Genomic DNA, 27,526 nt, shown 5'->3' with positions numbered 1-27,526 from the left:
ACAGAATCAAGCTTGGAGCATGTTCCCTAGTACATGTGCATATATATTTGAAATTGTAGACATGTCATGTTGTGGTAATGTATGCTACAAAACATTCCTATATAGATGTTTAAAGGAAAGCTATAGATGGAGTAAATATTCTAAGATTAACTGTGGTTTCCCATACTCTAACCCAGGACATGTTTTGCTATTTGTAAAAGTCTTGGCTGCACACTATGATGAAGTAATTCAGCATCTGGTCCTCAGCTTCCTTTACTCTGCTGTGTGCTCTGTGTGTGCTGTCACACTTAAGTAGTGATTCTGCACAAGAAAAGCACATGCACACAGTGGAAGAGTTACATCACCAAGTAGACTTTCTAAATTGTGATATTAATTTTTTAATACTACGCAAAAAGCATGCAAAGGCTCCTTTTTTTTTTTTTAAAATTTGACTGCTAAATCACCATCTTTCAATTGATTATTTTTGCCATGGGGAATGAAAGTATAGCATTTTAATATTTTAATAAAGACTAAAAATCCATCAAAACTCTTTGAACATCATTCCATTGTCAGCTTTAAAACTGAAAACAGATGAGAGTTTTTGAAAGTAATAGTCATAGAATTTTGGTGACCAAACCACACAATAAGTCTGTTTTCAAATTAATGTGTAAATGGCACTTATTTACTTTGTTGATAAAACATAACCTTTACCTTGAAGAGATATTGTTTGTATGTATGTTTCTAATTACTTACCTGAATATCTTTCTGTATTCCTTATCATCAGTTTATCTATTATCTATCTTATTTATTTAATTACCTGTGTGGATATGTATGTATGTATGTATGTATGTATGTATGTATGTATGTATGTATCTATCTATCTATCTATCTATCATGTATCTCCCTCCCTGACTTATGTACCTAGTGACACACATAGCTTCTTGTTATTACAGGAAAGTTCAGCACATTCAAGATGTTAAGTATTTTGATTCTGTTCCTTTTCTTTAAGTCTGCAAACTTTGCTGTGAGTTAAGCAGATGGACCTGTGGATAGTGCAAATAATTCTCCCTAGTGCTTTCCATTCACTTGAAGAAGCATTATGAAGGTTTTAAATAAATATATAAACCCTGTTTTTTACATCATATTTTCCTAGGATGATACATCCACTTAGGAGACCACTCAGGTGGAAAAGTAGGTGAGAATGATGGGGGAGTGCAGTGACTGAAAGGGAAATAAGGGGTCCCAAGGTGTCTTCTTGTGACAGCATCTCTGGGAAGAATGCAGCTGCCTTTGGAAACCCAGGGCAGCAGCAGGAAGTGCAGTTGCTGATTCACCTGTGTTGAAGTTCAAGAAGAAGTAGTATGGCACTTTTGGGGGCTCTGATATAAAAGAGGAAGCAAATAGATACTTTTTTTTTATAACAAATAATTTCAGCCTTTTTGATGTGAAGGGACAAGGAAGGTTTTGGAATTTTAGAGTTAAGCGCTTTGGGGGTGGTCTGAGTGAGGGTTACCAGTGTGAATGTCTGGGGACCTTTGTTGCTTCTTTCCTCAGCCTCCTTTAGGTTTAGCTAGAGTCAGAGTAGAAGTTAGAAAAGATGAGAAAGGCAGCACCCAGGAATGGCTGCTTGGCAAACATCATCACCAGCATTTGCTCCTTGCCTCCTGTTCCACCTAACTCAATGGTATACTTTGTAGGTGGTTTACTAGCATAACAAAAGCACAGTTGGGAAATGTCAGCTCAGCAAACAAACTCTGGGTGATGATGGCTGTATCATTTTTCTCTGGTGATAAATTCTTTCATTGTCAGACTGGGAAGTAAGTGATCTCAAAGGAGGTTCTACCCCTCCTGGGACAGTGTCGTTTATATAAAGCTTTTAGTGGGGTCTCCTGTTCTGCATACCAGTCTTAGACCACCGTGTCCACAGTGCTGTTTAAAGCCACACATACTAGGAATGAGTATATGATTCTCAGGCTAGTGGCCTCATGAACAAATAACGGCAGAACTCTACTCCTCCAGACAGCTTCTGACAGAATGCATTTCTATGATGTGCTCTGGGAGGGCTCTTGCTTTCTAGCTCAGTATCTAGGGAGTACTCCGGGAATGGAGACTTAGCATATGAAGGCTTGTGTCTGTGAAGGAGCTTGGGCTGGATGAGACAGGAAGGGTGTTGGGATACAGCCATCAATTCATTGCATGTGCTTGGCTAGGCAGGCAGCAGTGGCCACTGCCAGGCTCTTTGAGTATGGTTTCTGTCACCAAGAGAGTTGGCTGTCTTTGAAGTGTGTTAGTTAGCCTCTTCTAGAATCTTAAGTGCAACCTGCACTCAAGAGGAGAAGGATAAAGGATCTCTAGGAACAGAAGACTCTACTATTTTCATGAAAAGTTTACTTTTCTTCTACTAGTTTTTTTTTGAACTTATTGTAGATTAACAGACTTCAGTCTTTTTCCTTTTTCTCTTCAGGACCTACTTATTGCCATGGATGCAGTACTGAGTAAAGGAGTGGACGAGTATCAAGTATTACTGCCCGGAGTTGCTATGCACCATGTGTATTTCTGGGTCCTTTCAAGGACAGAGGTCACAATAGCACTAATATCATAGTTCCTGGGAACTTTGAATGAACAGATATACTTGAAGAAACAGATATTATGGTGATATATTGTATACACTAATAAGGCTTGCCTGAGGATCAGAAAGACAAAGGAACAAGTCACAGCCACCACCTCTCACCTCACCAACTCCTCAGCCTGAAAAAGCCTCAGCCGATAGGCCTCTAGCCAAATGAGCTTCCTCAGCCAAAAAGGCTTCTAGTTCCTGTCTTCTCGTGCCTTATATACCTTTCTCCGCTCAGCCATTAAAGGCATGTGTGCTTCCCAAGTACTGGGGTTAAAGGTGTGTGCCACCACTGTCTGGCTCTGTTTCTCTCCTAGACTGAGTCAATCTCATGTAGTCCAGGGTGGCTTTGAACTCACAGAGAACCAGACTGATCTCTGTCTCCCAAGTGCTAGGATTAAAGGTGTCTGTCACCACTGCCTGGCCTCTATGTTTAATCTAGTGGCTTGTTCTGTTCTTTGATCTTCAGGCAAACTCTATTAGGGCACACAATATATTACCACAAGAGATAACAAGAGTTGTAAGTTCTCATTAGACATTTGTCATTATTTTATCATTTAAAGTTAACAATTACTTTAGAAGCAGATGTTATAACATTTGTTTTATATAAAAAATAAATTAAAATTGAAGAGGAAAAATGCCCTCCTCATGATCAAGCAGCCATTGAGTAACAAAACCATGGTAGGCATAGATGTCCTAGCTTGAGATCTTTGTGGTGTGTCTGCTTCTAACAAAGCTGTTCTAAAAGGCACATACATGAGCCAAGGTGATTAAGCAAACAGGTGGGATAATCAGGGTACTCAGGAGCTGTATGTGTTGTGGAATCTCACCGGTGTGGTTATTCAAGCAGTCTTCCCTGAACATGACCTGGCTGGTATTGACTGCAGTGCTCATATTGAGAGCCACAGTCTCAGCTTTGTATGGTTTCTATTGTGGGATTTGATGTCAGTTGTGATAAAGTCTTTACAAAGTGAGGCCATGGGTCCAGTGTGAACTAGTTCAGCTAACATGAGGAATGATCTGCATTTCTCTCAGGGTCGCTTCCACATGCAGAAATCTCCAATGACTTTCCCTTTGGGCCAGTTGGATGGTTCCTTTCAATTGATGGCCTCTTGTGTACCTGTTAGGATTCTGCTCCTGCTAAGACCATTCCTTGAAGGCTGCTGTCTCTGACATTTATTGTGTTTAGTGGTGGAACTTCACTGATCTAGATAGAAACACCTGCCTCCCTTCACTTTTAATGTCTCCCCATCTCTCATTATGTGCTTTAATGTCTTTCTAAGTGGATGCCCTTCTTTCTGTGTGTGTTAGCTAGGTCCAAGGCCAGTGTGGTCAGTTATCTCTCAGTTGGTGTTTTATTACATGGAGAGTGACATGTAACCTTTAAGCAGCACTGGGTCTATTTAACTTACTTCAGATATAGACATTTAAGTGCTTTTTAAGGACAGTAATCATTTCAACTTGAAGGCTATTGTGTAGATATTCATTTTAGAGTGAGGTAATGAAAATACTGAAGCTCTGAATCTCCTCTTGACCCTAAAGCTTAAAATACTCTTCCTCGAGTCTCTATTGCACTCTATGGCAAGATGATGTGGAAAACCAGTTCTGAGTCAAGTGTTCCGAAGGCCAGAGCAATGGGCAGGCACACTTTTGCTTTCTGACCTGTACAGTGCTGGAGAGTTAGCTTGGGGGTAAGGAAACTCAGTGGTGTGAACATTGTCAGTCTCCTCAGAGTTCCATTTCCTTATCTTTAAATTGTATTTACTTCTTAGGGATGTTTTAAGATGCAAAGGAGTAAATATTAGTGCATAAGATAGTCCATGATACATTATTAACTGTCATTACAGTGAGTGCCTGTAAAAGAGCAATCTGATTCAAAACTAAAGAATACTGTATTCAACATACTTCATTGAAGGGGTGAAAATGAACACCACTAGATGTAATGCAAAAGCATTCTATATTCTACCACAGAGATCCATAGGACCTTTGAGAGAAGCCAAACTGATCTATAGCAACTCGTACTTTGAGAATCAGTTCAACCACAAACCAGTAAACCTCTTGGAGCGAAAATTCTTTTATCACAAGGTCAGCCTCATTCCTCTTCAGTGTCATGATTTGTGGGGAGGAGCTGATATAGGTACTTAGTGAGTCTGGGTGTGAGATTTCTCACACTCAGACCTGTATCCGAAGTGGCAAGGGTAATAGGTTCAGGAGCTTTCAGAAGGCAACAGCTGCCCACTGAGCTTTAGTGCACTCAGCTTGGACTTAGTAGCTCACTCCCAGGGAGGGCCCAGATGCAACCTGGCTGGGCCACTGACTGTACCTTGCTTTCTAGGCCCAGATTTGAGTGGAGGTGTCTGGCTGAGATTGGATTGCGGCATTGGTAATCCTCTATTTCTCTTAAGCTTTTTATTCACATGGACTCCAGGTGACCCCTTTCCCTGATGGCATCCCTTCAGAGGGGCTTAACCTCACTCCAACAGTGGCAGGAATTCTTAGGTCCCAGCAGGATCCTAGCAGAGGCTGCAGACAGGCTGTTAGATCTAGAATCTGAACCCAAGTTTGTCTGATGGCACACGGAGAAGAGCACACTGGGAGAAAGACAGAAGCATCACTGGAGGCATCTATGGGTTTGGCATCTACACCGATGGTGAGGTGGTAGTGGAGAAGGCATCTGTGAAACTACAGGAGCTCCCAATGTGCTGGAATGCTGTGAGGTTTGTGCTGCAGTTTACAGGAGTCCCTATAGCCACCTGTGGGCATGTGAAAGCCATGGGATGCATTCTGGGTATGTGCTCTTCAGATTATAAAGCCAGCCTTTGTATTATGAAGCACACTCAGAGCTGAAGGACTGCACCAATCACCCTTTCATGATGTGATTTGCTGTGATTATCCATTGTTGACAGGGGAGCAATGATGGATGTGACCTTCTGTACACCAGGCTATAACCCCCATGTGGACTTGATATTTGTATGTCTGTTCAATAGTTAATTTTGTGTCTGGCACCTAAGAGGCACTTGGCAGATACTGTTCAATGAAGAATACCTGGAGTACTTGATTGGATTTGGGTTGGCAAGATGGCTCTAAGACATAGAGGGTAAAGGTTCTTTGTCACCATTGCCTGATAACCTGAGTACAGTCCCTGCAACCCACATAGTAAAAGGAGAGAACTGAATCCTGAACGTTATCCTCTGAATTCCAACTATGCTGCATGGCATGTGCACCCACACACATATACACCCAAAAATAAGTGAATGTAAGAAAAAAATAAGCCCCATTTTTTGTTTGATGTGTTCAATGATGATATGTTTCAAGTATTATCTCATATAAGTTTTCCTTAACCTTGTGAACTATGTGTTATTATTTATGGTTTACAGACGAAGGGCACTTAAGAATTAAAGAATTTACTCGAGGTGACATTGTTAAGACATAGTGGCCGGGATTTGAAACTTTAAGTACAACTGTTATAGAGTACTAGGAATTATCACCTTTCTTGTCCTAGATAATCATCTATTAATAGAACCTTTTTTCTTTAATGGAAGCCACCTCTTACTGTTGACTCATTAATCTTGCTGCCAACTCAAACTCATAAGCCTTTTATTTACTGTGATTTGCCCTGTGCGGGCTGCCTCGGGCCCCAGTGCAAGACCTTGTTTTCATTTCATATAGTCATTCTCTGGCTACATTCACCTGAGCTTTCTCTCTTGAGTTATTTTGGGTTATATGGCCTTATAGTTTCCTCAAACAATTTTTTTTTGGCATTTACTGATCAAAAAATTTTTACTTCTTAATATTATTAATATAGTGTAAAACATTTTGGTAGAGCTTAAACTTCCTTATATCCATCTACTAAACTAGCTGGTTATATTGTGTATACATGCATATTGCTGAATTTAAATTTTATATATATCTGAATATATCTATAATTCATGTGTTTTAATGCTATAATTATAGAGTTAGGAATAGGAATGTTCTGGAATCACCAGGAGAGCATAGGAATTTGTCAATTCTTTAATTGTTAAGAAAAAAACCAAATCCTAATCATAGAACTATTTTATCACTATACATTTTAAGGAGATACTTGAATATATTTTATTGATCTATTTATATTTCCTATTCTTCCTTGAGTCAGTCTTTGTAATTTGTATTTTGTTATGGAAACCTCTTTTTCTCTTGATTTAAAAATATATTGAGGTCAGGGAGATACCTCATTTGGCCAAGGCTGAAGACCTGAGTTTGATCTCCAGAACCCACATGATGGAAGGAAAGAACTGATTCCCAAAAGCTGTCCTCTGACCTCCACACATTCCAGTATCATACACACACAAAATAAATAGATGCCAAAGAGCCCTCTAAAAATATTGGCATGAATTAACATGCTTTTAAAATTGTTTTCTGCTTTTTTGTACCTATGGGTTATATTCTATATTTTTCCTTTTGTTTTAATTTTTTTGTGATCTTTTTGGATCTGATTGTATCATTTAAAACATTAGTTATTAGAAATGGTTGAGTGTGCTGGCACACAGTTTGCATTCATTATATAATTACAAGGCTTAATTGAATACAATTCAACAAATACAGTAAGTTCCGTCTATATTCCAGAGAGATGCTGAAGACTCAAGGGTGATTATAACAGGATCCTGCCTTAAGAACCTTACAGTGTAGTAAGGATGTTTTAGGCTGATTAGAAACACCATGCTGAGGTTCTGACATTCTGTTTCTAACATATCTTTCCATCCAGAAAAACAGTAATAAGATAGGACTCATTTTTTTTTTCCTGCTGAATGCTTGGTCCACATGATGTCTCTTTCCTCACTGGCAGTTAGTTGTATAGATCTGGGCATCTTGTATTGGTACTTAAATTCATAGTCTGTTAGGAAGACTTCTAGGGGATGTTTTAATCATTCCAGAACTTTGTAAATTTTATCAACTAGAAAATTGCTTCTTACATTTAAGCAGGCATGTATGTCACCTGGAGATCTTTAGTAAAATTCAGATTCTGATTCTGTTTGGAGTGGGGCTTAAGATTCAATACATTCCCAACAAGTCCAGCCCCCTAGGCCATGTCTCTGCTGCTTTTCCTCAGTGTTGCTGACTGGGTCCACACTTGAAGTAGTTGAAAGGTAAAGGGTAGAAAGATGCGGTGTCTCTTGTTCTGTAAGTAATAAAAGGACACATTTTATAAAAGTAATAAACAGGACACTCAGCTAAAATTAAAAAGGCTAACAGTCATGCTTCATCTTGGTGAGGTTTTACAGCAACTGGAGCTCATATACTGTTGTTGAAAGTATCCGTTGTTATAACTAATTAAAAATATCTGGTAATATTTACTGAAGTAAGGTTTATGCGTCTTCTACGGTAGTGGATACAGCTCTGGATATAACTCAGAAGAAAAGGGGCCTTTGCAACCAAAACACATTCATAGTGTGAGTGTAGATCTTTGTTTCTAATAACCAGGTACTAAACAAGCCAGATGCCCAGTGAAGTACTATGTAGCAGTAAATGAAAAATCTTCTGATATTCACAACATGAATGACATTCACAGCCTTTCTGTGAGCATAGAGAAGTAGATTAAAGAGATAGACCAGAGATAGGAAAAGATTGAAGAGAGGACATGGAGTGTGTACTGTGATGCTGCTCATTCACTTGCAGAGGAAGCATGCAGTGATGAAGTGCTTACATTTGGAGATGACTTTTCATTAGGAAAGGAAGCTTAAGAGACTTTTGGATTTGGAGAATGTTTTGTGTTTTGGTCTGGGTGGTGGAAACATGGAAAAATACTATATCCACATTCCCATTTATTACCTGAACTTGAGAGTAGTGAACCTTATCTACATACAAGATACTGAAAATGTTCATTTTCATAAATGCCGAGGACTCAACAGAAGAGAAAAGACTTTCTGGGTCCTAAAGGGACCATCTCTCCAGCTCTATTCACAGTGGAGCTGATTTCCAAGGGAGTGCTCACGTTTATATTGACCTACAGCATGGAAGAATGGAAAACATAATTAAAAGGAATGAGTTGATGCAGCTAGGTGGCTCCTAAGTTACTAGTATAGTTGCCATTGGGTTTTAGAATAAAAGAGACACTGCTTAAATAAACAAATATTTTCATCTTTTTATTATAAGGAAAGAGGAGAAAATCTGAAGGAAAGAAGCTTTCTTCAGCCCTGTTGGAGATACAATACAAACATTAACTGGAGGTCTTTTTATTCTGCTGGCCTTCCCTTTCTCCTTGTAATTTCCTGCTGCTTATTCGGGTGCCTGATTCCCCACACTGACACTCTTCACTGCCTAGGAGGCCTCACTGTGTATTGTTAAGGACATATCCTGAACCTAGTCTATCTTTATCTCTGTTTAGATATGTAATATTTTGTCCAACACTCTTTCTTATCAGTGCTCCTAGGATTCTATAACTTTTAGGCTTTTTGTAAGTAAGAGAACTCAGTTTTCCAGTTGTCTGATTCATGAAAATCTTACAAAGATGGCAAAACTTTGACTTCCTCTTTGGTTGACTTTCAGCTCATCCCTCTTAGTCCATTCACTCCTGTTTGTCCCACAGAGGTTCACTCTTTTTGGGGACTGACTAAACGTAACATAGCCTAATGTCACTTTACAGGCAAGGAAACAGAAGCATATGGGGATGTCTTGGCTACTAGTATTGTTAGGCCATCTAAAATTAGTTTCAGTTGCTAGACAATAAAGTTAAAATGTGGGAAGATAAGATTTAAAAGATCTCTGCATTCAATTGAATGATTTGTATACTGATTGCTCAAGCTCCACATTCCTGTGGAGCATTCTTGTGTTCATTGACAAGAAGCTCCACGAGTAGGAATCCCTAGTTTTAGTGACCACATCAGTGATGGAGCCTGAATCAGACTGTTGTGCTTGCTCTGCAAGTGCTTCACCACTGAGTCTTGCCTCAGCTCCCATAACGAGAAAATAGTCTTCAACACATGCAGCTGAGATGATAAAATGTCCCTATAAAAATGAAGCTGAGCCGGGCGGTGGTGGCGCACGCCTTTAATCCCAGCACTTGGGAGGCAGAGGCAGGCGGATCTTTGTGAGTTCAAGGCCAGCCTGGTCTACAAAGCGAGTTCCAGGAAAGGTGCAAAGCTACACAAAGAAACTCTTTCTCAAAAAACCAAAAAAAAAAAAAAATGCTGAACATTACCTTACACTATACACAAGAATTAACTTCAAATATGCCAAGACTTAAATGTAAGAGATTATAATCACAGAAGTAAAAGGGGATACATTTCTATGAGCTTGGATTAGGGAATGGTTTCTTGGATATGCTGTGAAAAAGAAGAGAAATTGGATTTCATCAACATTAAGAGTTTTGTGCTTAGAAGGAAACTACTAGAAAGTTAAGGATACTATGTAGAAAGGAGATTGTGTAAATAAATATCCTAAGAGCTCTTAGCAATGAAAAGACAACTACATAGTGTTGTACCCCCCTTTATTAAGAAAATTCTTAGAAAAAAAAAGAGAAGGCAACTCCAAGTCAATAAAGGGCAGAAGAGTCAACCAATAATATTTAATTAAAATAATTAATTTTCCCAAGTAATATAGATAGCTAGCCAATATGCACACAGACAGAAAATGCTCAGTGCCATCAAACATTAGGGAATGTTAATCAAAGTCACACTGAGGTGCTGTTTCACAACTGCACACATTCCATGGTCACTTTGTAAGCAGAAACCAACAAATGTGGATGAGCTTGTGGAGAAACTGGAATGCCCATTCATTGCTTATGGGTTATATTACATGGTACTGCCAACTTAGAAAGCAGTTAGTCTGTTTTTAAAAGCTAAGCATGCAGTTGCTGTGAGCCCCAATTGTCCCATTCCTACTTGCTGAGACATTCAGACTCTCCAGAACTAGGATCGTGAAGAAGAAAGCTTTGCTAGATAGAGCAATGAGGAACAATATAAGAACAGTACAGTGAAAAAACAATGCATGTTTATTATTTTAGAAGGCATAATATGGCTAAGTACTTTTTGATTCATGCCCATTTAATTTGCCAATCAAAGAAGTGAGATCATATACATCCACATGTATATATTTGGACATGGAATTTGAGTGTATCTGATTTGTTTTTAAAAATATGAATTTGTGAAAACAGCTTCCCTCTTCCTCCTCTCATTCCTTCCCTTCTTTTGTTTAATTTAAATGTTTATTTACATTAGTTACTAAACACTTTGAGAAACCTTTTTCTTCATTTTAAAAACTATCTAATCTGCAATATCTTAGGGAGACCATTAGATGGGATAAAGACCTCTGGTACAAAAATATTATTAGGAGACACAAAATACTTTTTCTAAGATTCCCTGAGGCTTCATATTGTAATTCTTCAGACATTCCTTACAATCTTAGTTCTCTGTTAATGCATTTTCTCTGGAGGAATTTAAAGTTAAAAAGATTATATTTCAATTCAGAGGAGGGAATCTCTTTAAAACTGGTGTTTTTAAAATTTCTTTTAAAAATGGTATTACATGCCAGGTGGTGGTGGCACACACTTTTAATGCCAGCACTCAGGAGGCAGAGGCAGGTGGATCTCTGTGAGTTTGAGGCCAGTTTGGTCTACAGAGTGAGTTCCAGGACAGCCAGGGTTACACAGTGAAATCCTGTCTCAAAAAAAAGCCAACCAACCAACCAACAAAACAACCAACCAAACAACCAACCAAACAACGAACCAAACAACCAAACAAACAAAAAGTATTGCAGAGGATGTGACCCAGTGCTTTAAGGTGACAGAACACGTTTGTGAGGTAGGGGGATTGTATAATGTAGGCTTTTTCCTGCTTGGTGATTATGAGTGAGGTTGATTCTAATACTTAACCAACCTAAAAACGAGCATGCACATACTTGTTTGTGATTTTGAAAAGGAACTTTTCACATGTGTTATGGTATTTCATCTAGTGAAATCTTTAAATTTACTTATTTATATTTTTGATTCGTATGAGTATTTTGCCTGCAAGTATGTATATGCCCCGTGTATGTACCTAGTGCCAAAGAAAGCCCAAAGAGTGTGTTGGATCCACTTGAACTGGAGTGTAGGTAGGTATAAGTTGCCACGTGTGCATGGGAACATGAACCCAAGTCCTCTGCGAGAACATCAACTGCTCTTAACCACTGAGCCATCTCTCCAGCACTTGGTTTGTTTTCTAATGTGGAGAATCTTCTGATGGGAAGATGTTTTTAGGTTTTTTTTTTTTGTAGTTGAAAATTTATTGATATTTTTTCTTTATGGTTAGTGCTTTTCTGTGCTGACCAGAAAACATTTCTCTATCTGGGGCCACAAAATAATCTCTAGAGAGTTCTACACTGAACCGGGATTTGTTTTGGCATATTATTTGACATACAGGTGTACTACAGGCTCTCCCCTAATGGATGTCCATCTGTTCCAGATAATTTATTAAAAACTCATCTCTCCCTCATTGTTCTGCAAATTACCTTTGTCTTCTATCAGCTGCTCCTCAGAATTTAAAAAAATCTTTATTGTGTTCTCTGTTGCAACTATTGGTCCTTGCCTTGGTACCCTTTCATAAGCCTGTCTGTGCTTGCATTCGTATCCTCTGTTGTGCCTATCTGTGCTTGCATTAGTGTCCTCTGATGTGTCTGTGCCTGCATTAGTGTCCTCTGATGCACCTATGCTTGCATTCATGTCTTTTGATAAGTCTGTTCTTGCATTCCTGTCCTCTGATGTGTCTGTGCCTGCATTAGTGTCCTCTGATGTGTCCGTTTCTGCATTAGTGTCCTCTGATGTGTCTGTGCCTGCATTAGTGTCCTCTGATGCACCTATGCTTGCATTCATGTCTTTTGATAAGTCTGTTCTTGCATTCCTGTCCTCTGATGTGTCTGTGCCTGCATTAGTGTCCTCTCATGTGTCCGTTTCTGCATTAGTGTCCTCTGATGTGTCTGTGCTTGCATTAGTGTCCTCTGATGTGTCTGTGCCTGCATTAGTGTCCTCTGATGTGTCTGTGCTTGCATTAGTGTCCTCTGATGTGTCCGTGCCTGCATTAGTGTCCTCTGATGTGTCTGTGCCTGCATTAGTGTCCTCTGATGTGTCTGTGCCTGCATTAGTGTCCTCTGATGTGTCCGTGCTTGCATTAGTGTCCTCTGATGTGTCTGTGCTTGCATTAGTGTCCTCTGATGTGTCTGTGCTTGCATTAGTGTATTTTTATGTGCCTGTCTGTGCCTGCATTCATGTCTTTTCATGCACCTCTCTGTCCTCTCATTTGTGCTCTCTGACATCCTGTCCTTGAATTCATGTCCTCTGATGCTCCTGTTTGTGCTTGTGTTCATACCTCTGTCTTCCTCATATTTGCATTGCAGTGAATCTCACTGCCTCATAGATTAAATCTTGTTACCTGGTTTTTTTCTTTTCTTTCCTTTCCTTTTCTTTTCTGTTTTTCTCTCTCTTTCTTTCTTTCTCTCTCTTTCTTTCTTTCTTTTTTTTTTTTTTTTTTTGGTTTTTCGAGACAGGGTTTCTCTGCGTAGCTTTGCGCCTTTCCTGGAGCTCACTTGGTAGCCCAGCCTGGCCTCGAACTCACAGAGATCCGCCTGCCTCTGCCTCCCGAGTGCTGGGATTAAAGGCGTGCGCCACCACCGCCCGGCCTAATTCTTATTTTTCAAGAGTATCTTGGTACTTCTTGTCCTGTTGTGTTTTTGTATAAATTTAGAGTTAAGTTACACACACACACACACACACACACACACACACACACACACACACACAAAGGATTTTTGATGTAGTTTGTTTATATTTAATCTTTAAAAAAAAATTTAGGGGAGAAATGTTCAGTTTCCAACCCCATGAACACATTGTATTCTCTATTTATTTTACTATTTTTTTTAAAGTATCCCAACATAGTTTTAATTTTTCCTTATAGGTCTTATGCAACATGGACATTAAGAGAAATAAAAAGCATTTTAAGAAAATAGAAACAAAGGGTTGTCTGCTTAAAGAATAATTCAAGTAGTGTAAATTGTTGTGACAGGAGCAAAGACACTAAGTGTCTCATAATGGAGTCACTGAAGTAGATAATTAAACAGTATTATATTTGTCCCTTCATAGGTATTTTGTAAAATGAAAAAAATATGCAATTACTGTATTTTCATTTAGTCAATAAGTAAAAGAGAAAATCAGTGTCCTGGTTGTTTTATTGGCTACCTGTGCTGGCACTTTCTTACTGTTTCCTTTTCTGTGTGGATAGACCCTTTGCCTAAAGTACCTAGTCTTAAGTAGATGTTTTGGGAAAGGTTTGCATAGTGGTTTCCAATTTAAATATGTTATATAATCTTTGAAACATGTGCTTATTGTAAGTTCTAAAGTCACGAAATGATGCCTCTCCTGAGTTGCTTCTTAGTAGGAAGTCTAGTCATTTCCATTTTGCTTCTATTCACTTTCTGAAATCACCAGAGGCTTTCTTTTGTTTTGCAATTTGTAGGCTCCAGGGCAAAATTAAGCCAAATGCATCATCTGACTTAACATGTAATTAATTTTTTGTTTTAAAAAAAGTGATAATGAAGCAGGTTGTTCAGATTTGTGATAACCAGAAGTCTTTATTGGTAGTCAGGGCTGCTTGTACAGATAGGTCCTAACCTTGTCACTTCTGGGGAGCAGCAGTGAGATTGCTTGCTTCTGACAGCAGACAGCCCCAGTGCAGAGCCCTGGTTTCATGTTACATTAGGTATTAGCACTGTTCTTTCAGGAGCTATTATGCTGTGACATCAAAGATTTTCAGACAGGGCAGTGGTGGGTTAGCACTGAGGTTGTCTGCTGAAATTTTAAAGAACTGAATTAAATATATATGGTTAGACTTTAATGTAAGAGGTAGAGACAGAATTAGAATGGTGCAAGGAAAGTTGAAGAAATGATCAATCCATGGACTGTCCACTTAGTCTTTCCTTGTTTAAGCCAAATTGTATGTCTTTTTACTTCTACAACTAGTACAAATGACCATTGTGTTAGTGCCAGAGTAGTTGATCATTTGCAGAAAGACATTGTGGAATAAGGAAGAAATAGCCTTTTGTGAAATAAAAGTCGATGGTTTTCTCCACAGAGCATTAGTGTGCATGAATATGTGGACAGGGATTGTGGTGGCCTGACTGCCTTCTTGCCAATGATCAAGTTAGTTAAAAGACCAGCCCACACACCTGGGTAGAGTCACAGACTCGCAGGCTTCAGATGCCAGTGAACATAGTCACACCTGCAGCTGCAGAGCCTTGGTTGCTACAGTTGTACACCTGGAAGTGACTCGGAGTCTGATCAGATCGCTGTGCTGTCTTCCAGAAAAGCTGACTGAGATGTTGAGGATCATTATTCCTCACTTCTGTCTGAATAGGCCTTGTAGTTAAGAAAAGTAAATGAGGCATTGTGATTTTAAGTGTTTTTTTTTCTTTTTTTTGTGGTGAAATCTGAGTTTCAGTTACTGTAATATTATTATATTATTTTCATGAATACTGAGATTATGAAATTGATTTTAGAAGCCAAACAAGAGAGCTAAATATTAAAGTGAACACAGCTGAAGAATTATACTTACCTTTTTGTTACATAGTAAGCACAACTTTTGGTACCTGTAAATTAGATATGTCATAATACATTTATTCTAAATATTAAAATTCTGATACTGTTATTTGAAAAGTATCTGGAACAGAACCTCCATAAATTTTTATAGATCCTATGCTTGTGATTGTGCTTTAAGATAGTTTTCTTCCATTTCAGACTAATGCATAATATAGCCATGAAAACAGTCATGAAGCGGAACATAAAGGTCCTGTCCTGGCCTGTGCTTCACTGCTCCATCCTCTAATGTCATTTGAATGATTAAAGGCTGATGCTCCAGGAGCTGTGTGTGTGTCTGTCACTTGTGGGATGTGCTAACTTGAACTGCAGTTTGAAGTGGATTTCATTATCTAAATGCTTTTATGCTTTCAATGTTTTAGTTTGATTTTATTTTTGGCATAACAAAAAAACCAGAAAGAAGTATTATTTTGTTCACAGAAAAATGTTTTAACAGCTCTTAAAGCACCTAAGATCTCTTGTCTCAGAATTGTTTAAGGATACTCAATATTTTTCTTTTAAAAGTGCTATAATTTAAAATAACAGTATTTGGTAGGAAAAAGGTAGACTATTGAGATGAATGCTTACCCATTTATAAGCAGTAGTCAATCATGTAGAAAAATTAGTGTATTCAGTACTGTCTCAATTCTTTTTTTTAAAGAATTATTTATTTATTATATATATAGAGGAGGGTGCCAGATCTCATTACAAATGGTTATGAGCCACCATGTGGGTGCAGGGAATTGAACTCAGGACCTCTGGACGAGCAGTCAGTGCTCTTAACCTCTGAGCCATCTCTTCAGCCCCTGTCTTAATTCTTTTGCTTTTACTAGTTAGGGACATCCTCATTCACAATGCTTTCAAGGATCACAGCTCCAGAGTTCATATGGATTGGCAAGGTTTCATGAGCTGACTAGATGTAACATAGGTGTGTTGGATGTTTCTAATATTTCCACTAACTGACAGACTGAGGGGCTGAAGAGTTTGTTCTGTATCATAGGGCACTGAAGTATAGATACTTTAGCTTATGTGAATGGTTTAAAAAGTACATTAAAGTCTCATGAGTTATAATGCTGTAAAACTGGCCCCAGCAGATGGAAGAGTTGTTCCAACTGTACATCATCAGATAGAAAGGTTGCTTTAACTGTCCAGTGTATGAATTTCAAAGTGCTGCTTACAAGGCAAAGTCCTAGGACACCAAACAGAACACCAAACAGTAGGGAAACACATTCTAGAAAGAAAGCAGTGTCAGATACAAAAGAACAAACCCAACAGTGTTGTCAGTGAACAGAAGGTGCTGGAAGAAATGGAGCTGTGCTTTCAGAGAGGAGAAGGGAAAATAATATTTGACCTGATGTGGTAGGATTATGTCTTGAAGCTTTATATTTATTTTTAAAAAATGTCTTTGGAAATAAACTTTGAGAAATGTCTGCCAGAAAGAGAACAGTAGTGTTCCAAGGACACTATTTGTGGGTGGAGCCAGCCCTTTCTGAGAGGGGCTGCAGAGGTGTATCAGAAGGAAGAGCATGTGTTAAAATAAAGGCTTTCATGATATACATTTAGAGACCTATTGGACAAGTTTATAGTTGAGGAGGTATAGTTGTCATTTTAGAAAAAAGGATCTGTCTACCAAATCCCTCCAGGAACAAGAAATCCCTACTGAATCCACCAATGTTCACTTTAAATATGTCTTAAGTGATCCTTCCAATCATCAAGTACTTATCAGGTGCTGACTATTGCCAGCTGTCAGGGGGACAGTAAATAATGTGTCTCTCTGAACACACAGAACTTAACAGTAAGATACAGGAAGGCATCTACTCAATTGTTAGACAGTGGGTGAGTGTACATCTGCTGAGATGAGAGAGAATAAATTCAGCTGCAGGAATTCAGCAAAGAAACTTCTGGATAAAACCCTCAAGTTCTTGGGTTGGGGATGTATCAAATCAGTAGAGTGCTTACCAGCCATGCACAAGGTCAGCACTGCAGAACCCTGGAATGGACACACTCGTAACCCCAGCACTTGGGAGGGAGGAGGCAGCAGGAGGATTAGAAGTTAAAGGAACTTCTTGGCTGTTAGTGAGTTTGAGGCTAGCCCAGAACAGGTGATACTATCTCAAAACCCAAACCACACCAAACGAAAACAAGCACCTAAAAGGCTTGGCTGAATTTGGACTGTGCCTTCTCAGGGTGGATGGCTTGCTTCTGCCTCTGTTTTGTTTTCATATTTGTATTGTTTGAGTGTTTCACAGTGAGTGGTCAAACTTAGTAAAGGAAAGGAATTCAGGGTTTTTCTCCATTAAAAATCAAGAAACCTAGTTTTCTATCTAGTACAGCTTTTTAAATCAACAAAGAATCTTTGTTTCCTTTTAATGGTCAGAAGGAAAAATGACTTGAAAATTTCACTAGAAAACATGTCATGTGGGCCGGGCGGTGGTGGCGCATGCCTTTAATCCCAGCACTCGGGAGGCAGAGCCAGGTGGATCTCTGTGAGTTCGAGGCCAGCCTGGACCACCAAGTGAGTCCCAGGAAAGGCGCAAAGCTACACAGAGAAACCCTGTCTCGAAAAACCAAAAAAAAAAAAAAAAAAAAAAAAAAAAAAAAAAAAAAAAAAAGAAAACATGTCATGTGATAGAGACAAGTTTTCCATGCTATTTGGTAAGTGTCATGAAGGAGGGAGTTCTAAAAAGATGGAAAGTTCTTGCCTTTCAGCTGAAAATATAATGCATTTAAGAGATAGTATTAAGCCGGGCGGTGGTGGCGCACGCCTTTAATCCCAGCACTCGGGAGACAGAGCCAGGCGGATCTCTGTGAGTTCTAGGCCAGCCTGGGCTACCAAGTGAGTCCCAGGAAAGGCACAAAGCTACACAGAGAAACCCTGTCTCGAAAAACCAAAAGATAGTATTAAGTAAGTCTCATAATTATGTTTTTCTTGGCAAATTTTTTACAAATCTCTGGACCAGAGATTACTATTGTTCAACACTCCAATAGCATTGTAGAAAATATTTCTGATAAATTCCAGGAAATCTAAAAGTGGACAGATTATCTAAAACCCAAAATAAAATATTACAGAGTTACTGAGGTGTGAGTTAAAAATCTCAACATTGGGGACTGGAGAGATAGCTTAAGAGTACTTGACTAAGCTGGGCAGTGATGGCGAATGCCTTTAGTTCCAGCATTTGGGAGGCAGAGCCAGGCAGAACTCTGTGAGTTTGAGGCCAGCCTGGTCAACAGAGCAAGATCCAGGACAGGCACCAAAACTACACAGAGAAACCCTGTCTCGAAAAACCAAAAAACAAAACAAAACAAAAAAACCAAAACCCCCCCAAGAAACGAAAAACAAAAAAACAAAAACAAACCAGTACTTGACTAGAGAGTGGTTAATGATTAAGAGTACTTGCTGCTCTTGTAGAGGACCCGAGTTTGGATCTTAGCACCAACATCAGATGGGTCATGGCCATCTGTAACTCCAGTTTTAGGATCTGAGATGTGCACATGCACATGATATACATTCACACACATTATATATATGTAAATTAAAAACCCCTCATTGTCTTTAGTTTAAGTTTATTTTTAGTAAGTCATGTTTTCTTTTTGTGCAGAACAAACACCCAAACTACACTTTATCTTGCATATCATACAAAATAAAATAAACAATATCATTTAAGTAGTCTCATTAAGAAACTGGTACATTGTCATATGTAAGAAACAAAATTTATCATTTTTTAAAAAATTTATATGAATATTCAGTTAAAAGAATGACCATATCATTTTTGATAATACTCATGTTTAAAGTTTTTTTTTTTAACACGTAATTTGATAGAAAATGTAAAAGATACTTATTCTGGCTGATAATCACACTTCCTTGCCTTTTAAGGGGACAAAGGTGGGTAAAGTGAAATCTGTCCAGTTTTACTGCTGTTTTTTTTTTTTTTAGTTCTTTCAAAAGGGTGCTAAGCTGAATTTATTTAAAAATTAAAAGGATTGGTATTAACTTAAATTTCAGATTGCTCTGAGAATTTCACAAAGTGGTGAAAGTTTTAAAAATTTACAATCAGTTGGCATGTTAAACAAATAAGCGGACAAATTCTCAGGATTAGAGTCAGTTTAGTGTAACAAACCCCACCTCAAAATGGAGGGAGACTTGATAGTGTTCACTTTCCTGTGTGATGCTCACAGGCTGCTCTCCTTACACTTATGGACTTGTTGCTCCTCCCTTCACTTGGTGGACTTAGTGGGCATCTGCACTGCCAGGACATGAACACGAGCATAAAGGAGTGGGAAAAGACAGATGAGTGGGGAAGGCGGTGGGCAGTGTGAAAGCCATCAACATACTATCTGTTATGCTGTGGGCATTTTTATAGAATAGTGGACAAAGGATGTGGGGGCACTTAAGAGAGAACATTAATTCTGACTAAGTGGAGAGCTCTCCAGTATTATTTTTATGCATATAATATGAATTTTCATTGTTCAGTACATTGTCTTAAGTGGCACTAGGTCAATACATCCTTAATTTCACTGTGAAAAACTTGGTGGGTCAAATTTACCCAGCATAGAACTGTCTGATCCAGTGATATTTACTCTGCTCACATGTTGTGCAGCTGCCATGCCCATATGGTCCTAGACCATTGCATCACCTGAAAAGGAAACCTGCCAATAAACTATTTCTCTTTCCTCCCTAGTACTTGGTAGCCACTAAGCTGCTTTCTGACTCTATGGATTTACTGCTGATAATTTCATAAGAAATGCAGTCATTGAATTGATAACCTTTTGTTCATGGCTGTTTTTACTTAGCACAGTGTTTTTTAGGTCTTTGAATGTTGCAGCACCTGTCAATACTTCTTTTAAAGACAGAATAATATTCCATTGCACGTGTGGACATGTGGGTTGTTTCTGCCTACTGACTTTTGCATGTAGTGAAGCTATGAATATCCATGTGCAAGTTTTTTGTTGGACACCCACTTTCAGTGTTGTGGATATATTCATAGCAACAGAGCTTTTAGGTCAGGTGACAGTTCTGTTTAACTTCCTGAGGAATTGCTGTACTATTTTCTACAGTGACTATACCTTTCTTGCATTCCCACCAACAGTGTATGAAGTTCCAACTTCTCTTCATGCTAATCAACTTACTTTCTATTAAAATAGCTATTGCCACCTAAGTGAGTGTATTAAATGCATTTGATGTCTTATTTCTATTTTCTGAACTTACATTATTATTATTTAAAACTATTTTTATTAGTCCTTTGAGAATTTATGTCTTTTGATCATATTCACATAATGATTCTTCCCTTAATTCTTCCTATATCTGCCCCCTTATCTACCCATTCAACTTTATAGTCTTTAAAAGAAATCAAACCATTGGAACCAAATTGTGCTGCCCAAATATTCTTGGATATGTGGCTTTCCACTAAAGCATGATTGGCTTACCAGAGGCTGTACTCTTAGAAAAAAGATTCTCGTTCTCCCAAAAGCTTCTTGGCTGGGGTGGGACTTCACATCTAATGCCATCTCCATGCTGGGATTTGTTCTGGCTTGGGTTTGCATGTATTTTGTGCATTCTGTCATAAATACTGTGAATTCATATATGCAGCTGTGTTTAGAAGGTAGTTTCCTTGTAGCCATCCCCCATCTCTGCTCCTTACACTCTTTCTTCCCCTTCTCCCATAATAATCCCTTGAGTCTTGGAAGGAGGAAGTGCAGTATATGTGTTCTCTTCAGAGATGAGCATTCTGAAGTCTCTTGGCCAGCTGTGGATCTCTGTGTTAATAACTATCTATTGCAAACAGAAGCTTCTCTGGTGAGAGTTAAGAGATACATTAACTCTATGGGTAAAATGTTATGTCATTCAAAGTTTAATACTGTGTCTTAGCAGAATAGTAGTAGTAGGTTTTCTCTTAGGGCCTATGACCTGTCTAGCATAGATTCTTGGCCCAATTATGGTGCCAAGTATGGGTTTCATCTTGTGGAATGAGACTTACATTCAATCAGAAAGTGGTTGGCAAGGGGATAGGTTGTGGGGGAAGGCTGGAGGGGCAGGAGGAAGGAAGAGGGGGAATCTGTGATTGGTATGTAAAATGAATAAAAAATTTCTTATTAACAACAAAAAGGGAAAGTGGTTGGCTACTCCCACAATGTTCATGCCACTATTGCACTAATGGGTACATCTTGCCAAGCCAGTCATTATTGTAGCTTGCAGGGTTCACAGCTAGGTATTGTTGCTGATAACTTTTTTAATCTGGTAGCCTGCATGGCACCTTCCAGCACTATGAAAGCTAAAAAGTAGGAATGAAGCTTATAGACAATTTTCATCTTATATAGATCATTATCATCTTATTTGTCCACGTTCAGTAGCTCAAGTATGTGGTGATAGGCTCTTAGCATCAAGTTCTGGAGGGTAACCAAGAGCATTGACAATAGCCTGTAATGTTTTGATGGTTTATGGGGCCTTACTGGGCAACAATTCCAAAAAGGAAACCTACTCCTGTCACTGGGTTTTTATCTAAAAGGTACGGACACTGTTTTACCTAATAGGTAGAGGCATTATTGGTCCTTTTAATTTTAATTCATATATATATATATATAATATATATATGTATGTATATGAAAGCTTCTACAGGTATAGGTTTCCATATGACTTTTAGAAAAATCTGTAGTATTACTTGTCCTCCCCCCTCCTCCCCTCTGTGATGTTTATTTCTTGAAGGGAGAGTGCTGGAGAGCCCCTAAAACAATAGCATAATAGGAGTTTGGTTGAACTCTGGATAAGGGGAAATATACTAGGCTTAAAGACAGTCTACTTTTTTCCCTCAGCAGGAATGTTTCCTAAAGATACCTCTAGCTGAATATACCTCAAAGCTATGTGGATGGTTCATTCTTCAGGGTTTGCTGTCATAATAGCAGGATTCTAACTCTCCTAGGACATATGAAAATTAAACTTATTTTAGAAACTAGTAATGTTCTTTTCAGTCTTACAGGACTTTGAAAATGAGCCAAATGAGATGTTGCCTGTATTTCAAGCTTCTGATGTTTGTCTTAGGCTACTCTGAACAATCTGAAGAGCCAGAACTATTAACCAGAGGCTCTTATGCTTCTTACTGTTGGTGCCTCTTTGCACACTTAAAAAAGTTTTTGTTCACATGGGCTATTTTAATTGGTATTTACTGTATTGGGATGATTTTTCCCTGCTGATTATTTCATTTACTTTAGAATTGTTTTCATCCATGAAGAAGAGAGTGTGTAGTACTTTATGATTGATGCTTGTTTAATGATTAAAACATGAAAAATGGTGCATATGATGAGTTTGTGTGTGTGTTTGTGTGTGCGTATGTGTGTGTTGGGGGATGTATACACATGCCACAGTGTACTGTTAGCTTGTGTCTTCCACATTGTGTGAGGCAGGGACCCCCTTGCTAATTGCTGTGTGGGCTAGCCTCACTGGCCTACAAGCTTCCCTTCATGATTCTCTGGTCTCAGTTTACCAAATCTTCTAATTGGGGTACTCTGGCATGGCAGACACTTGCATTACCGCACTAGACTTTTACATGGGTTCTGGGGTCTGAATTCATGAACTCAGGTGTTGATGTATCCAACCGTCTTATTAAATAAGAAACACAGAACCAATGTAAAAGAGAAAGCCGAGAGGTCAGAGCTCAGAGCTAAAATCTCACCCTTCCTCCTGCGGTGTCCCAGCTTCCCCAAAGAGAGCTATTTCCTGTGTGTAAGTCGTTTTTCTAGTCATTCTGCCTTCTCATTGGTTGTAAACCCAAACACGTGACTGCCTCGTCACTGTCTGAATGTACAGCCCCCTAGGTCTTAAAGGCATATGTCTCCAATGCTGGCTGTGTCCCTGAACACACAGAGATCTATGGGATTAAAGGCGTGTGCCACCACCGCCACACTCTGTCTATGGCTCTAATAGCTCTGACCCCCAGGCACCTTTATTTATTAACATACAATCAAAATCACATTTCAATACAATTAGAATACCACCACACTCAGCACACTCAGGTTGTTAGGGTTTGTAGTTAGGGCTTTCTAATGCAAAGACAAGGATTATTGAGAGATATTGGCTGGAACATTTTTAAGTTTTTTTTTTTTTGTGTTGATTTTTCTGTGAGTCTTTGGTGTTTGTTTTACTGTCAGGATAATATAAGCACCAAGAATGTACTAGGCTATATTTCTTCCTCTTCTGTTTTATGGATGAGATTATGTAGAGTTCTGTCATTGTTTGTTTGGACAGATATTTGGGCCTAGGGGTTTCTTTTGGGAAGCATTTAAATTTGTGAATTCACCTTCCTTAAAAGTTCCAAAGCTGTTGACACTGTTCCACTTTAGATGAGTTGTATTGCAGTGCAGGGAGCGCTGTGATTGATTTACCCAAGGGGCCAAAGCTGTTCTTAGAGAGCTCCCCCCTTCATCTCAGTGTGTTGAGGATGTCTCTGGTGTCATTCCTGACATCAGACTTTACATCTCCTCTCTCTCTATCAGTTTTGATAAAGGTTTGTTAATTTTATTGACAATTAAAAAACAGTTGCTTCATTATTATAATGATTACTATTATTATTATTCCATGTTGGGTATCAGTCTCTTGCATGTTCTTCAAGTATCTTACCATTGAGCTCACCCCAAGTCTTGTTCCATGAGTTTTTTCCCAAATATTATTTTTCTCTTTTTAATTTTACTTTTTTTTCTCTTCTGTTTCCTTTGAGTTAACCTTGTCCCTTTTCTCTGGGTTCATGAGGTGACAATTACTGATGTGAAACTTCTTGCTTTATGTGTGCATTCAGTGCTATAGCTGTCCCGCTTGGCCCTCTATTATCTATGCCCCACATGCTTTGATATATTCTCATTTTCTTTTACTTAATTCAATTTTTTGCTATTTTTGAGATTTCACCTTTGACCTAAACATTGCATAGTTTCTAAGGATTTGTTCTTCTGTTATGATTTCTGGTTTGATTTCATGTTGGTTAGAGGACATGCTGTGTACTGGTTCTTCAAAATTAGTTTGTGTGTGTATGTGTGTGTGTGTGTGTGTGTGTGTGTGTGTGTGTGTGTGTGTGTGTATAGGCCAGAGAGGACAACTTCAGCTATCGTTGCTCAGGAGCTGCACACCCTGTTCTTGAGAAATGATCTCTCATTGGCCTGGAACTTGCCAGTCAGGTTAGGCTGGCTGGCCAGGGAGCACCAGGGATATGCCTGTTTCTGCCTTCCTAGGGCTGAGATTATAAGTGTTCAACACCTTATCTGGATTTTTTTCCTTCATTTTTTTTTTCTCTTTTGAGACAGAGTTTCTCTGTGTAGCCCTGGCTGTCCTGGAACTCACTATGTAGAACAGACTGGCCTTGAACTCAGAGATCTACCTGCCTCTGTCTCCCGAGTTCTGGGATCAAAGGTGCATGCCATCACTGCCCAGCTCCCTTTAAGCTTTTTATTTAATTAAAATATAATATCATAATCTCTTTCTCTGATCCCTTCCATGTACCCCTTTTCCTGCTCCTTCTCAAATTCATCATGGTCATTTGACTTTTTCTTTTCTTTTCTTTTCCTTTCCTTTCTTTTCTTTCTTTCTTTTTTTTTTAAATGTGGATGCTGGAGATTTAACTAGGATCCCTGTGAACTGACTTAGTCATCTTCCCTGGGCTCATTTTATAGCAATTTGTAGTGTATCTTGGTATATGATCTGGGGACACTTACAAAGAATGGGTATTGCATGGCTGGATGGAGCATTCTGTAAACTTTGATTATTTTCTGTTGATCATTAGTTGAGTTCAGTGCCCTTTCTGTGTTTCTGGTGCAGGTCTAACAGCTATTACTGCTAGGATAGTGGTTGTACTAGTCCAAAGAGAATGGGGACCATATATCTCATTACTGTGCTTGTTTGTAATACACTTGGCTTAAATATTTCCTCTACTTACATTTAGAACCATGGCCAGTTAGCTTATATAACCTAGGAAACTCAAAGAAAGGAAAGTTGATTGGTTTACTCATGTTTTCCTTGTTTCCCTCTCCTGCTTCCTCCCAGGATTGAACTCAAGGCCTCATGCATGCTAGTCAAATACTTTGCCATTAAGCTACCTGCCCTAGTCCCCTCTTCCTGATCTTTCAGTGTTTAGTGTCCTTTCTGCTCGAAGAACTTCCTTCTACATTCTTTGTGTGTGAGCTTGCTTTGGATAAACTCTTCATTTTTTCTTCTGAGAAATGTTTAGATTTCACCCACATTCCTGAAGAATGTTTTCACTGTGTAGGATTTTGGCTGTCTTTCAACACTTGAAAAATATCATGCCACTTCCTTCTGGCTCTGATGTTTTTTGATGAAAAATCTACTCCCATGTGAATTGTTTCCCCATAACTTGAGATGGTATTTTTCTTTGGGTGCTTTTAAACTTTTTCAGAAGTTTAATTATGATGTATCTTGGGATAGATTTCTTTGAGAGTATCCTGCATGGGCTGTCCTCAGTTTCTTGACTCTATAGGTCTGTTTATGTCTGGCTAGATTTTTAGTGAACCATTATTACTTTGGGTATCTTTCTAGCTCATCCTTCTCTTGTCCCCCAGGACTCTGATGACATTTTTTTGCTGTAGTCCCAAAGGTTCCTGAGCCTTGGTTTATCTTTTTGAGCCTAATTTGTCACTGTTGCTTAGACTGGATGTATTCTACTGTTTTCTGTAAGAGGTACTGATCTCTCAGTCTTTTTCATCCTGATCAAATCCTCTATTGAATGTTTTATTTCAATTACAGTACTTTCCAATTTTAAAAGTCTTCATTTTTTCTGTTTTACTGAAAATTTATTAGTGTGTCCAAACACACCATTACCTTTTCTATTCAATATTTTGCTCTGCAGCTTCCTTGGCCCTGGTTGTTGGGATGCTTTGGCATGGACCATATGGAGACTGGCAAAAGCCATAAAACTCTTCTCTTGGTCACAGTGATGCTGGCTTTCCCGTTCTGTAGACTTCTGGGATGTTAGCTAGGTTTCCACTTAGCAGATCTGTCTCACTTCTTGGGATAGAGAGTTTTGAGGGGAAGAGGATGTGCGTGGATGAGTCCTTCTTTGCTGTGTATCAGCCTTGAGGACCGTCCCAATGGTTTCACAGAAATGCCATGGTCTGGGTGTTTTCCTGTGAATACTGGCTGCCCTGATCCTACTAGGCTGAAGCCTCCTGTGGTTTTGCTCCTTAGTGTGTTTTCTCACTGTGGAGCTCCTCACTGTGGGCCAGATGCAAGATATGGGCCAACATGTCATGCTTTTGCCAGCTGGGACTTGGTCTGTAGGTCTTTTGGTCTGGCTGATTGAATTAAATGTCCACTTACTGCTGCCAGTCCTTTTGGACATGGGGCTCCAGGATCCTGTCATTCCATGTTGGCCCATGGCTGCTTTCTGTGCAGGACATTTTAACTCTTTCTTAAATCACAGCTGTTTTCACATGTTTGCCAGATAGTCGTAACATTTTGGTGTTAGTATCTACTGGTTGACTTATTCATCTGATTGGAGAGCTTTCTGGTTCGTTGACAGTACATTTTGATTTAAACCTGGACATTTTGGTAATATCTTATGAAAAACCTCTGTATTAGCCAGATCTTTTTGTAGCGGGGAAGGAGGTCTAGAGATATACAACATAAAAGCACAGTTATCTCCAGAGGAATGATGTCATTAAGCAACCTCTGCATACAGAGAAAAGAGTGAAAAAGGAAAATGGCATCTTAGCCTTAATACAAAAAAATTTACCTTGAAGCCCCCTGGAAGGATCCTGTGACCGTGTCTTAGGAACTACTGCCCTGGATCAGAAAGTATTCATGTTGACAATATGAAAAATTTTCAACATTTTTCTTATTTTAAGATTTATTTTTATTTATATGTGTGTGTATGCACATGTGTGTGCAGATGCCTACAGAGGGCAGGAGAAAGCATGGGATCTCTTGGAGCAGGGGTTACAGGTGAGCCGTTTTGTGTGGGTGCTGGCAACACTGCTCTGGTCTTCTGAAAGAGCAACAAGTGTTCTTAACCACTGGACCATCTCTCCAGCCTCTGACAATATGTATTTTAAAACAATTTTTGTTAAGTGCCTATTATTCTAGTGCTGAGATACAGCAGCGTATCAACAAGGGCCTGGCCCTCATGAGCTTCAGTTTTTTGACTCAGTTGATTTGGCAACTGATTGAAGTTGTAAGTTTTCTATTACCCTAGGCCAAGTTCTTGCATTCATTTTTCAGGATTTGTCTCAGTTTGGTGTCTTTGTTTATCTTAGGCGAAGCATTACAGCCATAGGTGTTGACAGGAGGAATATTCAAAAACAGTAGAATGATGTCATCAGGTGAGTGGCACTACACAGTTGCTGACAAGACAGAATGATACAATAGACCTTCC

General features: G+C 39.0%; 1 protein-coding gene across 19 annotated transcripts in view; it reads left to right on the top strand.

Moving 5' to 3' along the window:
• Sox6 (SRY-box transcription factor 6) overlaps positions 1-27,526 on the top strand; it is a 604,948-nt gene that overhangs the window by 66,411 nt on the left and 511,011 nt on the right. The window lies entirely within an intron of this gene.

The sequence above is a fragment of the Peromyscus maniculatus genome, chromosome 1 (assembly GCF_049852395.1).
Source record: "Peromyscus maniculatus bairdii isolate BWxNUB_F1_BW_parent chromosome 1, HU_Pman_BW_mat_3.1, whole genome shotgun sequence".
NCBI classification, from domain to species: domain Eukaryota; kingdom Metazoa; phylum Chordata; class Mammalia; order Rodentia; family Cricetidae; genus Peromyscus; species Peromyscus maniculatus.
The sequence above is the reverse complement of the archived record's forward strand: the minus strand, read 5'-3'. Positions and strand labels throughout refer to the sequence as shown.